Consider the following 9,027-nt stretch of genomic DNA (forward strand, 5'->3'; position numbering starts at 1 on the left):
CGATAACTGAGTCGTGGATATCTCAAGTGAACTTTCACTGTCCATGTTCAGGATTTGACTTTAGGAAAGGGCTGATTAATTACCTCGGGTAACTGAGTTGTAGGTGCCTCATGACGATCTTAATCATCGATTTAAATATTAGAAAGCTATTACTCACAAGAATATTTCATTTGACAGCATAATCGCATTCGAAACGCATATTGTCAGTATCGCTTCCTTTACAGGAATACGTTTCCTGATTGCGCTTTGAAAGAGGGCCAATCAATCATATGATGGTACAGATATTTCAGTTAATGAAAACGTAATTATTAATTTAAGCGACCAAGTGAACCTTGTATCCCGATTTGGCAATGTACTCAAATGAAACTTTTTCAATATTGCTTGTCTCGATTTCAAAGCAATAAAATGAATTTTGAATAAAGTAATCAATTTTAACCTCCCCATATGATTCGTCGAATCAAAAGCTCTTTCGATCATCTACCTTAACCGCCGATTGCAAGAAAATAAACTAATTTCTCACATTAGCTTGTAAGTCTTAGAGTTTTGCAAGGGACTTGAAAAAAAAACACAACAAACGAAATTTCGATGTTGCATAATATTGGGTGGGCGTGGCAGATTTTTTTTTATTTTAGTTAGAATTTATATGGAACTTTTTATCGTAGTTCCTATGTAGTTCAATGAGCAAAAAACCCAGAAAGCAAAAGTTTCCTTAGTTAGTAAATCATAGTCAAACTTCCGCAATCTTTTATAAGGAAAATGTTTTTGAACAAAGCTGTTTAACTTTCAAATTTTCTACATCAGTTTCCCCGGCGAAAGAATTCCGATAAATGTTTTAAGGGGTAAATTGGCTTATTTCCTCATACTGATAAGGGATTGTGATCAGAAGGTAGTAAGTATCCGTCATTTAAATAGCGTGAATAGATTTTTTCTCTTGGATTAGCGGCATCTATGTCAGATTTGGTGACAAAATATTCAACAGATAATGACACGGACTTTTTGGATTTCCTCCCAGATTGGCTTTTTAAGTTTCGAGAGTAGTCCGTAGTGTAGTAATGCTGAAGGATACGAGATGAGTTTCTGATGAAAAAGGATTCAAAGAGCCAGTGCAGTATGCGAAGGTGCAGTGTCGCCTTCAAAGGACTTCAAATGCACCGCAGAATGCTAGTCTAGGCATAGTTACAGCCGTGTAACAACATTCCAGGGACGTCACGAGCGTTTTCTCAATACGTTTGCGAATTGGCTGATCGTGGATCTATAATGAAATCGATATTGAATAGTTTTGTTGCAATTATTGCTCTGCAATACCAAATTCGATACAACGCCATGTACCGATAAAAAAACGCTGTCACAGGCTCTTATAACTATGCCAGAAAACGCTTATTCGCCTCACTTTAGTCTACATCCTATGTTCTTTCTGACTACTTTTCCAGATTACTCTAAATGAAATAATAAACACTGTATGTTCTCATAAGCGGTATACGGAACATTGCAAGTTCTTGCACACAGGTTGGCATTGAAAATGGGGCAAATTGGTGAAGAGACACGCCCATCATATCACGTAAACTGAGACCATCTCTGTTTTTCCGAAGAGATAAACAATTGGTTTTTTAGTGATTAGGCTTAAACTCTAGCAGATAAACGTACAAAATTATAAACGTATGGGCGATGCTGTACAAAAAATTGAAAACATTGACCACGCCTACCCAATATTATAGTGTCTCAAAACGAGCTTCAAAAACCCCATTCATTATATAAATTTTCGGCCAGTTTCAAATTTGGAATGAATGCACCTAAGCATGTGCTTCTGTCCCTTTACAAATTTTCAAAAGAATCGGCAAGTGACCTAAAGAACACTCCTTCAAAGAACACTCCTATATGATACAAATTTTTATTTTAAAAATAGAAAAAATCAGCCGCGCCCATATTCTATACTATAGGGGATGAAAATTTAGTTGTATTACTTTTTTCTTTTTTTGTTGGGGACAACGGTGATGACTATAAAAGATTCGATCACGACCGAATGTAATTTTCTTACTTGCTTTTAGTTATTGTGGTCGCGTTTGCAAATACATTAAACCTTGCGCGACGACGCGGCAGCACCACACCTTACTGTACATAATTGGTCTCGGCCGCTCTGATACACATTGTGACTGCCGTATATAAATGGAATCCGCCGCGAAAGGGTTACATTGATGCTTAAATTAGTTTCTAAAAAATCTATTAACGCAAAATACGGATCAGCATATCAGAAAGTTGCATCCGCCCATTAATCAATCTTTCGAAATGATTCCAACTCAAGATATGACGACTTTTTTCTTAAAACCAATGAATCAGTCCAGCAGATATCCGTTATTGTCTTCACCAGCGTGATGTAATGCTCGAGCAGTATCTATAGATTGTTACTTATACCAATTGTCACAGTTACAAAAATTATCGCTAAACTTTTGCACATTCGACTTAATGAAGGTTGGAAAGCTTTGTCACCCATCTTAAAACGAACAAGTGAAAGTGACGGATTTAATATCGAATCATGGCGGATATCATTTGGAATATTTGTTATTGTCTTCTACAAATGCCAGAAAATTTCATAAATGAAGAAAAGAATTACTTAAGTGTTTCGTAACCAATACTCGGTGAAAGCATGCGAATATAATTTTCTTACTTCGGAAAAGTTCTTAAAAAATTTCTTAAATACAATTTTTTAAAAGATGATAAAAAGATTATTTGCAATCATGATTAGGAGCACACAAAGTCATCTACGGTCATTAGGCCACGTGTACCCTTCATTAGGTTTAGGTAGGGTACATTGGGCATTTAGGTTATGCAATTCCAGAAGGACCTGAGATAGACCCAGCTTTTATTACAAATCGCTCTCTGAATCGATTTAAGCTTTCGTGTCCGTCTGTCCATCCTATTTTCTCCAGACTACCGTTTTTGAGAGATTTTTGATTAAATATGGTAGACTCAGGTTTTCTGGTCCAAATACGAACACTATTGAAAATGCTTCGGATCGGATCACTTTTTCAAGAGCTTTGCGTGGTTTTATGAATGGCTGTAAGGTGATTCTAGGGTATTTAATAGTAGGCGGCGGTTCACTACAGTGCTTTTCTTTGTTTTCTTTTTTTTTTTAATAACTAACGAATATTCTCTACTCACTAAGTATTCGTCGTTTTATTTGTTTATCACTACACACTATCACATAAAGTCCTCAATGTAGACTTTTACGTTTTACAAGTGAAAAAAAAACTTACCGTTTATTAATGAATTCCTTTTTCATTTAATTAATCGATAAGGATTGTTTCGGCCTCTCTTTTTTTTCGTCGACATCTTAGAATCTTTACCATCAGTAAAGATTCTAAGCGAAGAGATAGTCATGGCGGCGGTTATCTTTCTTCAGTTGCATGCTTTCATTTGGTATGATTGAAACTGGTTTTAACGGCATTGTAAAGTAATTAGAAATTTTCGTTAATGATCATATTTTAATCATTATTATCTTATCGATTTTATACCTAAAGGTATTCTCGTTGAAGCTTGAAAGAGAAAGAAAAAATCATTGCATAGTAAGACAAGGAAATTTATTCCCGAATAAATTCGTTTAGATTTACATGTAACAACAATATATATATACTCGAGTTGATCGAAAAATAATAAGAATTTTTGATATTCACAGAATGAATTTTAGACAATATCTTTATTTATCCCGCTTCACTTAGAAATGTCGTTTTTCAATATTTTCCCAACACAGTTTCCAATCCGAAGAATTGTGAGACTTTGGGCGTCGATCTATCTGCAAATATTGCAATATCTTCAGAATATTTTTAGATCAGTTTATTTTTAGGTTTCTTTGGTGCTTAGGTTGTTCTATTCGAAAATAAAAGAAAAAAAAATGACAAAAGAAAGCCTTCCCGTGCTTGTATTAGCTTAACATTTAGTTGTATTAAATCCCGAAGAACGTTAAATTGAACGTGGGAAGGAGAGTATGATAATTTTCGTTGACATACAAACTTATCCGTTTAAAAAACTATAAGCTTTTTCGAACTATCTGCTATCCTTCATTTTTATGCTTTATAAGGGCATTTTAAGTTTGTGTGGATGTATGCAACACCCAGAAGAACTTAAGAGAGACCTAACTCTTATTATATCGACCGACTAACAACCACTTTCTGAATCTATCTGAAGCTTGTCAGTCGCTGTGTCCGTGTTGGGCTCTTGTGTTCAATCTACGGGTGACATTTCTTCAGATGTTTTGATGAAAGTTCGTCCCCCGACATATTTTGGACCAAGGACTGTTACTATTTTCAAACGGTTCGGATCGGATCGCTTTTGCAACTGTTACCCACATATGAAGCCTTCCTCTGAAAAGCCGTTATATGAATAATTCTATACTTTAGCTTTCCCAAAGGCACAAAAGTTGTAATGAAAATTGAGTATTGAAATGAGTTTCATCGACCGGGCCTGCTCATAAGGTTAATAGACTTAGAAACGTGCAAACAAAACTTGCAATATTGAAACAAAAATTTTAACATAAAACGAATGATCGTAAGATACTCGGAATGAGTTCCAATCTACATGCGAGAGATTTAAAGAGTACACGAACATTCGCTAATCCCATCTAAAAATCCTTACAAGAAAAAAGAAAATAGGGCTTTTGCCTAAAACGTGGAAGAATTGTAAAGAGAGAGTGAATATAATTCTTTAAACTACTCCAAGTTTAGCTTTCCATCATTATATTTATTCGACATAACTCAGCGATGTAAGAAAAAGACACTTTTTCAAACTTCCCAAGCCTCACCTCGAGTAATAACTACTCCACTGACAACGTACCTCACTTCAGTCGCAATTATCTTTTTGTATCCATCATCCAAAAAAACAGATCGACAGAGTATATTCAGAAAACTTGTAACTCTGAGAAGAAAGCTTCGAAAATCCTATAAGGCTTATATATGCTCTATCAAGCCCTTAATTGTTCTCGACATTTCTGCTCCTCCGTTTTTGAAACAAGAGTACATTAAGATTGTTCGGATGAATGCAACGCCCAGAAGACCCGCCTTTTGCAATAACGACCGAATCAAAATCCCTTTCTGAATTGATTTAAGGTCGTCCGCCTATCTTGTTTTCTTGTTCTCAACCTGCAAAGTCGCAAGGACGGACGCTATTGAAAGTGGTTCGGATCGGACCAACTTTTGGATCAATTGCTAGATAACGGTTGTGATATCAAAAAAACATAAAGCTAATCCAAAAAAAAAAATTTGTAATCAAATTCTCGATGTTTGACATTCACTTGAAAATCGGAAGCGGAAACTACATATCCGGCGAGTTCTCAATGACAATGGCTGGATGGCAGCACGACTTTGTCATATCTTAAGATGCAAAAACGAATGCTTGTAATGCCAAGTTTTTATATTAATTAAGACAATATGTTGTAGAATGTATGGATTTATCTCTTGAGGATTTTTATGTCAACTGTATCTAAGGAGAAATTAATTAATAATAATTTACTTTCTTGTGGATTGGATAAATATGGGCCATTGCGCATAACCAAGTAGTAAAGTCGGGAATATCTGGGATCAGTCCTCAGTGCGATAGGCCATACCTACATTGATTAGTAATCCTAGTTATACTGAATGCTCGGTCAGTAAAGATATGGCACTTGGCTGTCGCCAAGCCCTGTCTGTCTTTCTCCTCACTTCCTTCTTTGTGCCATTACAAGTACACAGGACATCACCTTAGCGATTTGTCATAAAAGAAAAAAAGGAGAAAGTCTATATACGCTTTCGAAGCAATCATCGGTCAAGCAAGAAGGTGCATAAAATGACGAAAAAGACGGTACAGTCTTGATTGGCCAGTTTTGCTCCAAATCTAGAATTTTTCAATAAGAGCTTTGGCTTTGTATTCAACGCGTACTACAGTCGCTGTTCCCGAAGCTAGGGATAAACACTGCAACGCTCGTTAAGATGAACTCTCGCCAACATACGTAGCATGAAAAAGACCTGAGTCACATTCTTCTATTAAGGGACTAGACCTTTCTAATAGCATGACAAAAAAATCCTTTGACTGGAGGAAATCAAATTTTCTAATCACACAAACACTTTCACTGCAGCGTCGCAACCTTATATATTGAGAAAAAAAGTGTGCCTCAATCACACCTCCTTTTTCGAAAGGCCACCCGCAACGTTTGGAAGTGCTCTTCAGCTACTTCGTTGAGCCTTCATCGGTCAGAGTAATTTCGCTTAAAAAATGTTGCTTGTACATTTCCAGCAACCACTGCGCAAATGTCTCGAAAATCCTCCAACTTTTTACTTATCAAAAATCATCGTCATAACAGCTGTTTAACAATTGTTCAAGGCTTCGCAAAATCGAGTTCCCTCACAGAGTTGCTTTGTAAACAGTCCGAAAAGCAGCTTGTAATCTTAGTCTCGATCTCTTTATAGTTTTGACAAGCAAGGACATGATTTTAAATAAGGACATGTTTGCCTTTGATTAACTATACCTGTATGTAAATTATTATGCGACCTCCTAGCTGAGCTTCATTCATGAGCTTCATTTTCATAAATTCCAAACGTGATAGCCAAGCAGGTATGCCTTCACTTTACCTTCTCGCGTATCAAACAGCCTCTACAGCAATAGATGATGTAAGTCAATAGGCAAATATTGTTAAAACTTTAACCGCTACGTTTTAACACTTCCCCCATAATCCTTTCACCCAACGACAACAATTTCTCGTATTCATGGCGATGAAAATGCAGTTTTGTCAAGAAACTATTGAATGAATAAAAAAAAAAAAAAAAAAAAAACATGTAAAACTGTTTACATCATGAACCTGTCGGAATCACTAGTGCGTAATTTTTTTTCTTTTCGGTTCGCTGCTCTTACATACAAAGAAGGTGTGATAAAAACACATTTACTCGCTTTAGTCGAAAAAGGAAAACGAACCTAGTTGTGCCAAAATGCAAGCATAATATAAAAAACAAAATTCATTCAAGTTCTATGCGAATCTTGCGTACCCAACACCTTAACAGCATAAACATTTTAACTTTGCTGTTCAAAATTGTACCCTTACAAAAATAAATCTATCTTCAGTTGTATGTAAAAATAAAAACAAAGAAGAAGAAAAAAAATGCTTTCTGCATTGGAAGGCAAACATATCAAGACATCAATCAATCAATGTGTGTACTTTGCCGCCTGTTTTTGTATGATTTTACTTTCAAATCTCCTAAGGACATGTATGTGAAGCCTCAAATAGAAAATCCCTTTATATACATGTTTTGCGATTGACTAAATGATGTTCGGCCGTCTATGACTACAAATGTTTGTGCAAAGTGAATTTTTTTTTAAAAGATTTTAACTGATGACAAACATCTTTGAACTATCATATCACGAGTTAAGCTCAAAAATAAGATTATTCTGCCTTAAGACGACAAGAAAATCTTGGAAAACATCATCATCTTTTTACATTTTAGCGGAGATATTTCAACAAGCAATGTTGATCTTTCTAACAACTAGTAGTAACCTATTGCCAAGGAACGGACAAAAGCAAAATTTCTCATATTAGTTGAGATGTGAAGCTTCCACTTGAAATGCCGAAGGTATACCTAAGAAAAATTGATCCTTAAAAAATAAAAATGGAAAGATTTTCAAGTAGGTTTGCTATCAACGTATGTCAATTCATAGAATCGCAAGGCGATTCAAAGGCGAAAAGCCTAATAGGGTAAAGGTTGATGTAAAGGCTGCTTGCTTTCTCCTTGTTGAGGTGGTTTCCTAGGTATTCTTGGTATGCACTCATCATTTCGAACCTTATCAGACCTCAGAGCGGGCTTTCATATTTTCTTCTATTAAAATTTTCAAATCATAAGAGATCATCTGTGAACACTGTAAGAGATAATTCGAATCAATGTATAAACTTGTGTCTAAGAAGTGTCAGTTCTTATAAGGCATTGTATCTACATGAATTTTTCATTGAAATTCAACTTTCGTTATGGGAACTTTAAGTGCAGTAGTTCGATTCGATCAATGCGCAGTTGCAAACGATCTACACATTTGACAATGTTCCAGTGGCAATAAGGCGACTCTCTCTTCTTAAGAGATGAGGAGAAAATTCTAGGCAAAATACGTGAAGTACATCAATTAGGTGCCTTTTTCAAGGACCAGGCATCTTTTCTATCAGGCTGTGCCCTATTCAACAACTATAACATATGAGAAGAGGCTATGCAGTCTGTGACAGAAAACGTACGCTATGTATGGCACCATCAGGCATAGATTTTCAAGTAATAAACGAAAAATTGCGATATTAATTTTTTTACAACCTGGACTTGTCCGCTACCAAATTTTGGTCTACTTTCGCAGCATGTTTTATGTGGATATTCATTGAGTAGCTAAGCTACGTCAAGACAGTGCTAGCCGCAATTAAATCGTGAAAAAAGGAGAGCGAAAAACTCTTTAAATGTCAGGCACTGAGGGCGCTCACATTTATCGAAATCGTATTAAAGTCCACGGTTAAACTTAATCTCCTTCATGCTACGAATCAGCAAAAAGAAAGAATTAATTGAAGTACGGAGCAGACAAATGGTCTAAAAAGTTGTGTGCCGTGAAAATGAAGATGGTATCTCCCTTGCTACATGGAATGGGAAATTCTAGTCCCATTCATTTTTAATTATTCTTAATAAAGGAGTGACATTTGCATTCTACGTTAAGTAAAGAAGCGTTATGTTTTCTTCCCTATATTACAGTGGAAGGTAGAATATGCATAGACATTATGAATGTTTAAGTAAGGAATATATGAACTCATTCGTAAAAAAGTCAGAATTGATCTCCGACGAGTTTCTACAAAGATATTCTCATGAAGCATACGGTATGAGAAGAAAACGATGAAATAACGCTCCCATCTAGCTTGTAAGAGGGACAAATACCTCTTTATCTTTACTCGGTCGGGAAAGGCATAACATACAGCTCACAGGCTGCAACTATACCCTGGATCTCTCTGTCTCTCTCTCTCTCTCTCTCTCTCTCTCTCTCTCTCTCTCTCTCTCT

At 35.9% G+C, this 9,027-nt stretch overlaps 1 protein-coding gene and 1 long non-coding RNA gene across 3 annotated transcripts in view; one reads left to right on the forward strand and one right to left on the reverse strand.

Annotated features, from left to right (window-relative positions):
• LOC119635589 (serum response factor homolog) overlaps nucleotides 1–9,027 on the forward strand; it is a 48,207-nt gene that overhangs the window by 25,869 nt on the left and 13,311 nt on the right. The window lies entirely within an intron of this gene.
• LOC119635590 overlaps nucleotides 1–9,027 on the reverse strand; it is a 21,571-nt gene that overhangs the window by 1,896 nt on the left and 10,648 nt on the right. For both annotated transcript variants that reach the window (XR_005247081.1, XR_005247082.1), the window contains exon 2: nucleotides 3,252–3,530. This is a non-coding gene — a long non-coding RNA (uncharacterized LOC119635590). The remainder of the gene's footprint in view (nucleotides 1–3,251; nucleotides 3,531–9,027) is intronic.

Source organism: Glossina fuscipes, unplaced genomic scaffold (genome assembly GCF_014805625.2).
Source record: "Glossina fuscipes isolate IAEA_lab_2018 unplaced genomic scaffold, Yale_Gfus_2 27, whole genome shotgun sequence".
NCBI classification, from domain to species: domain Eukaryota; kingdom Metazoa; phylum Arthropoda; class Insecta; order Diptera; family Glossinidae; genus Glossina; species Glossina fuscipes.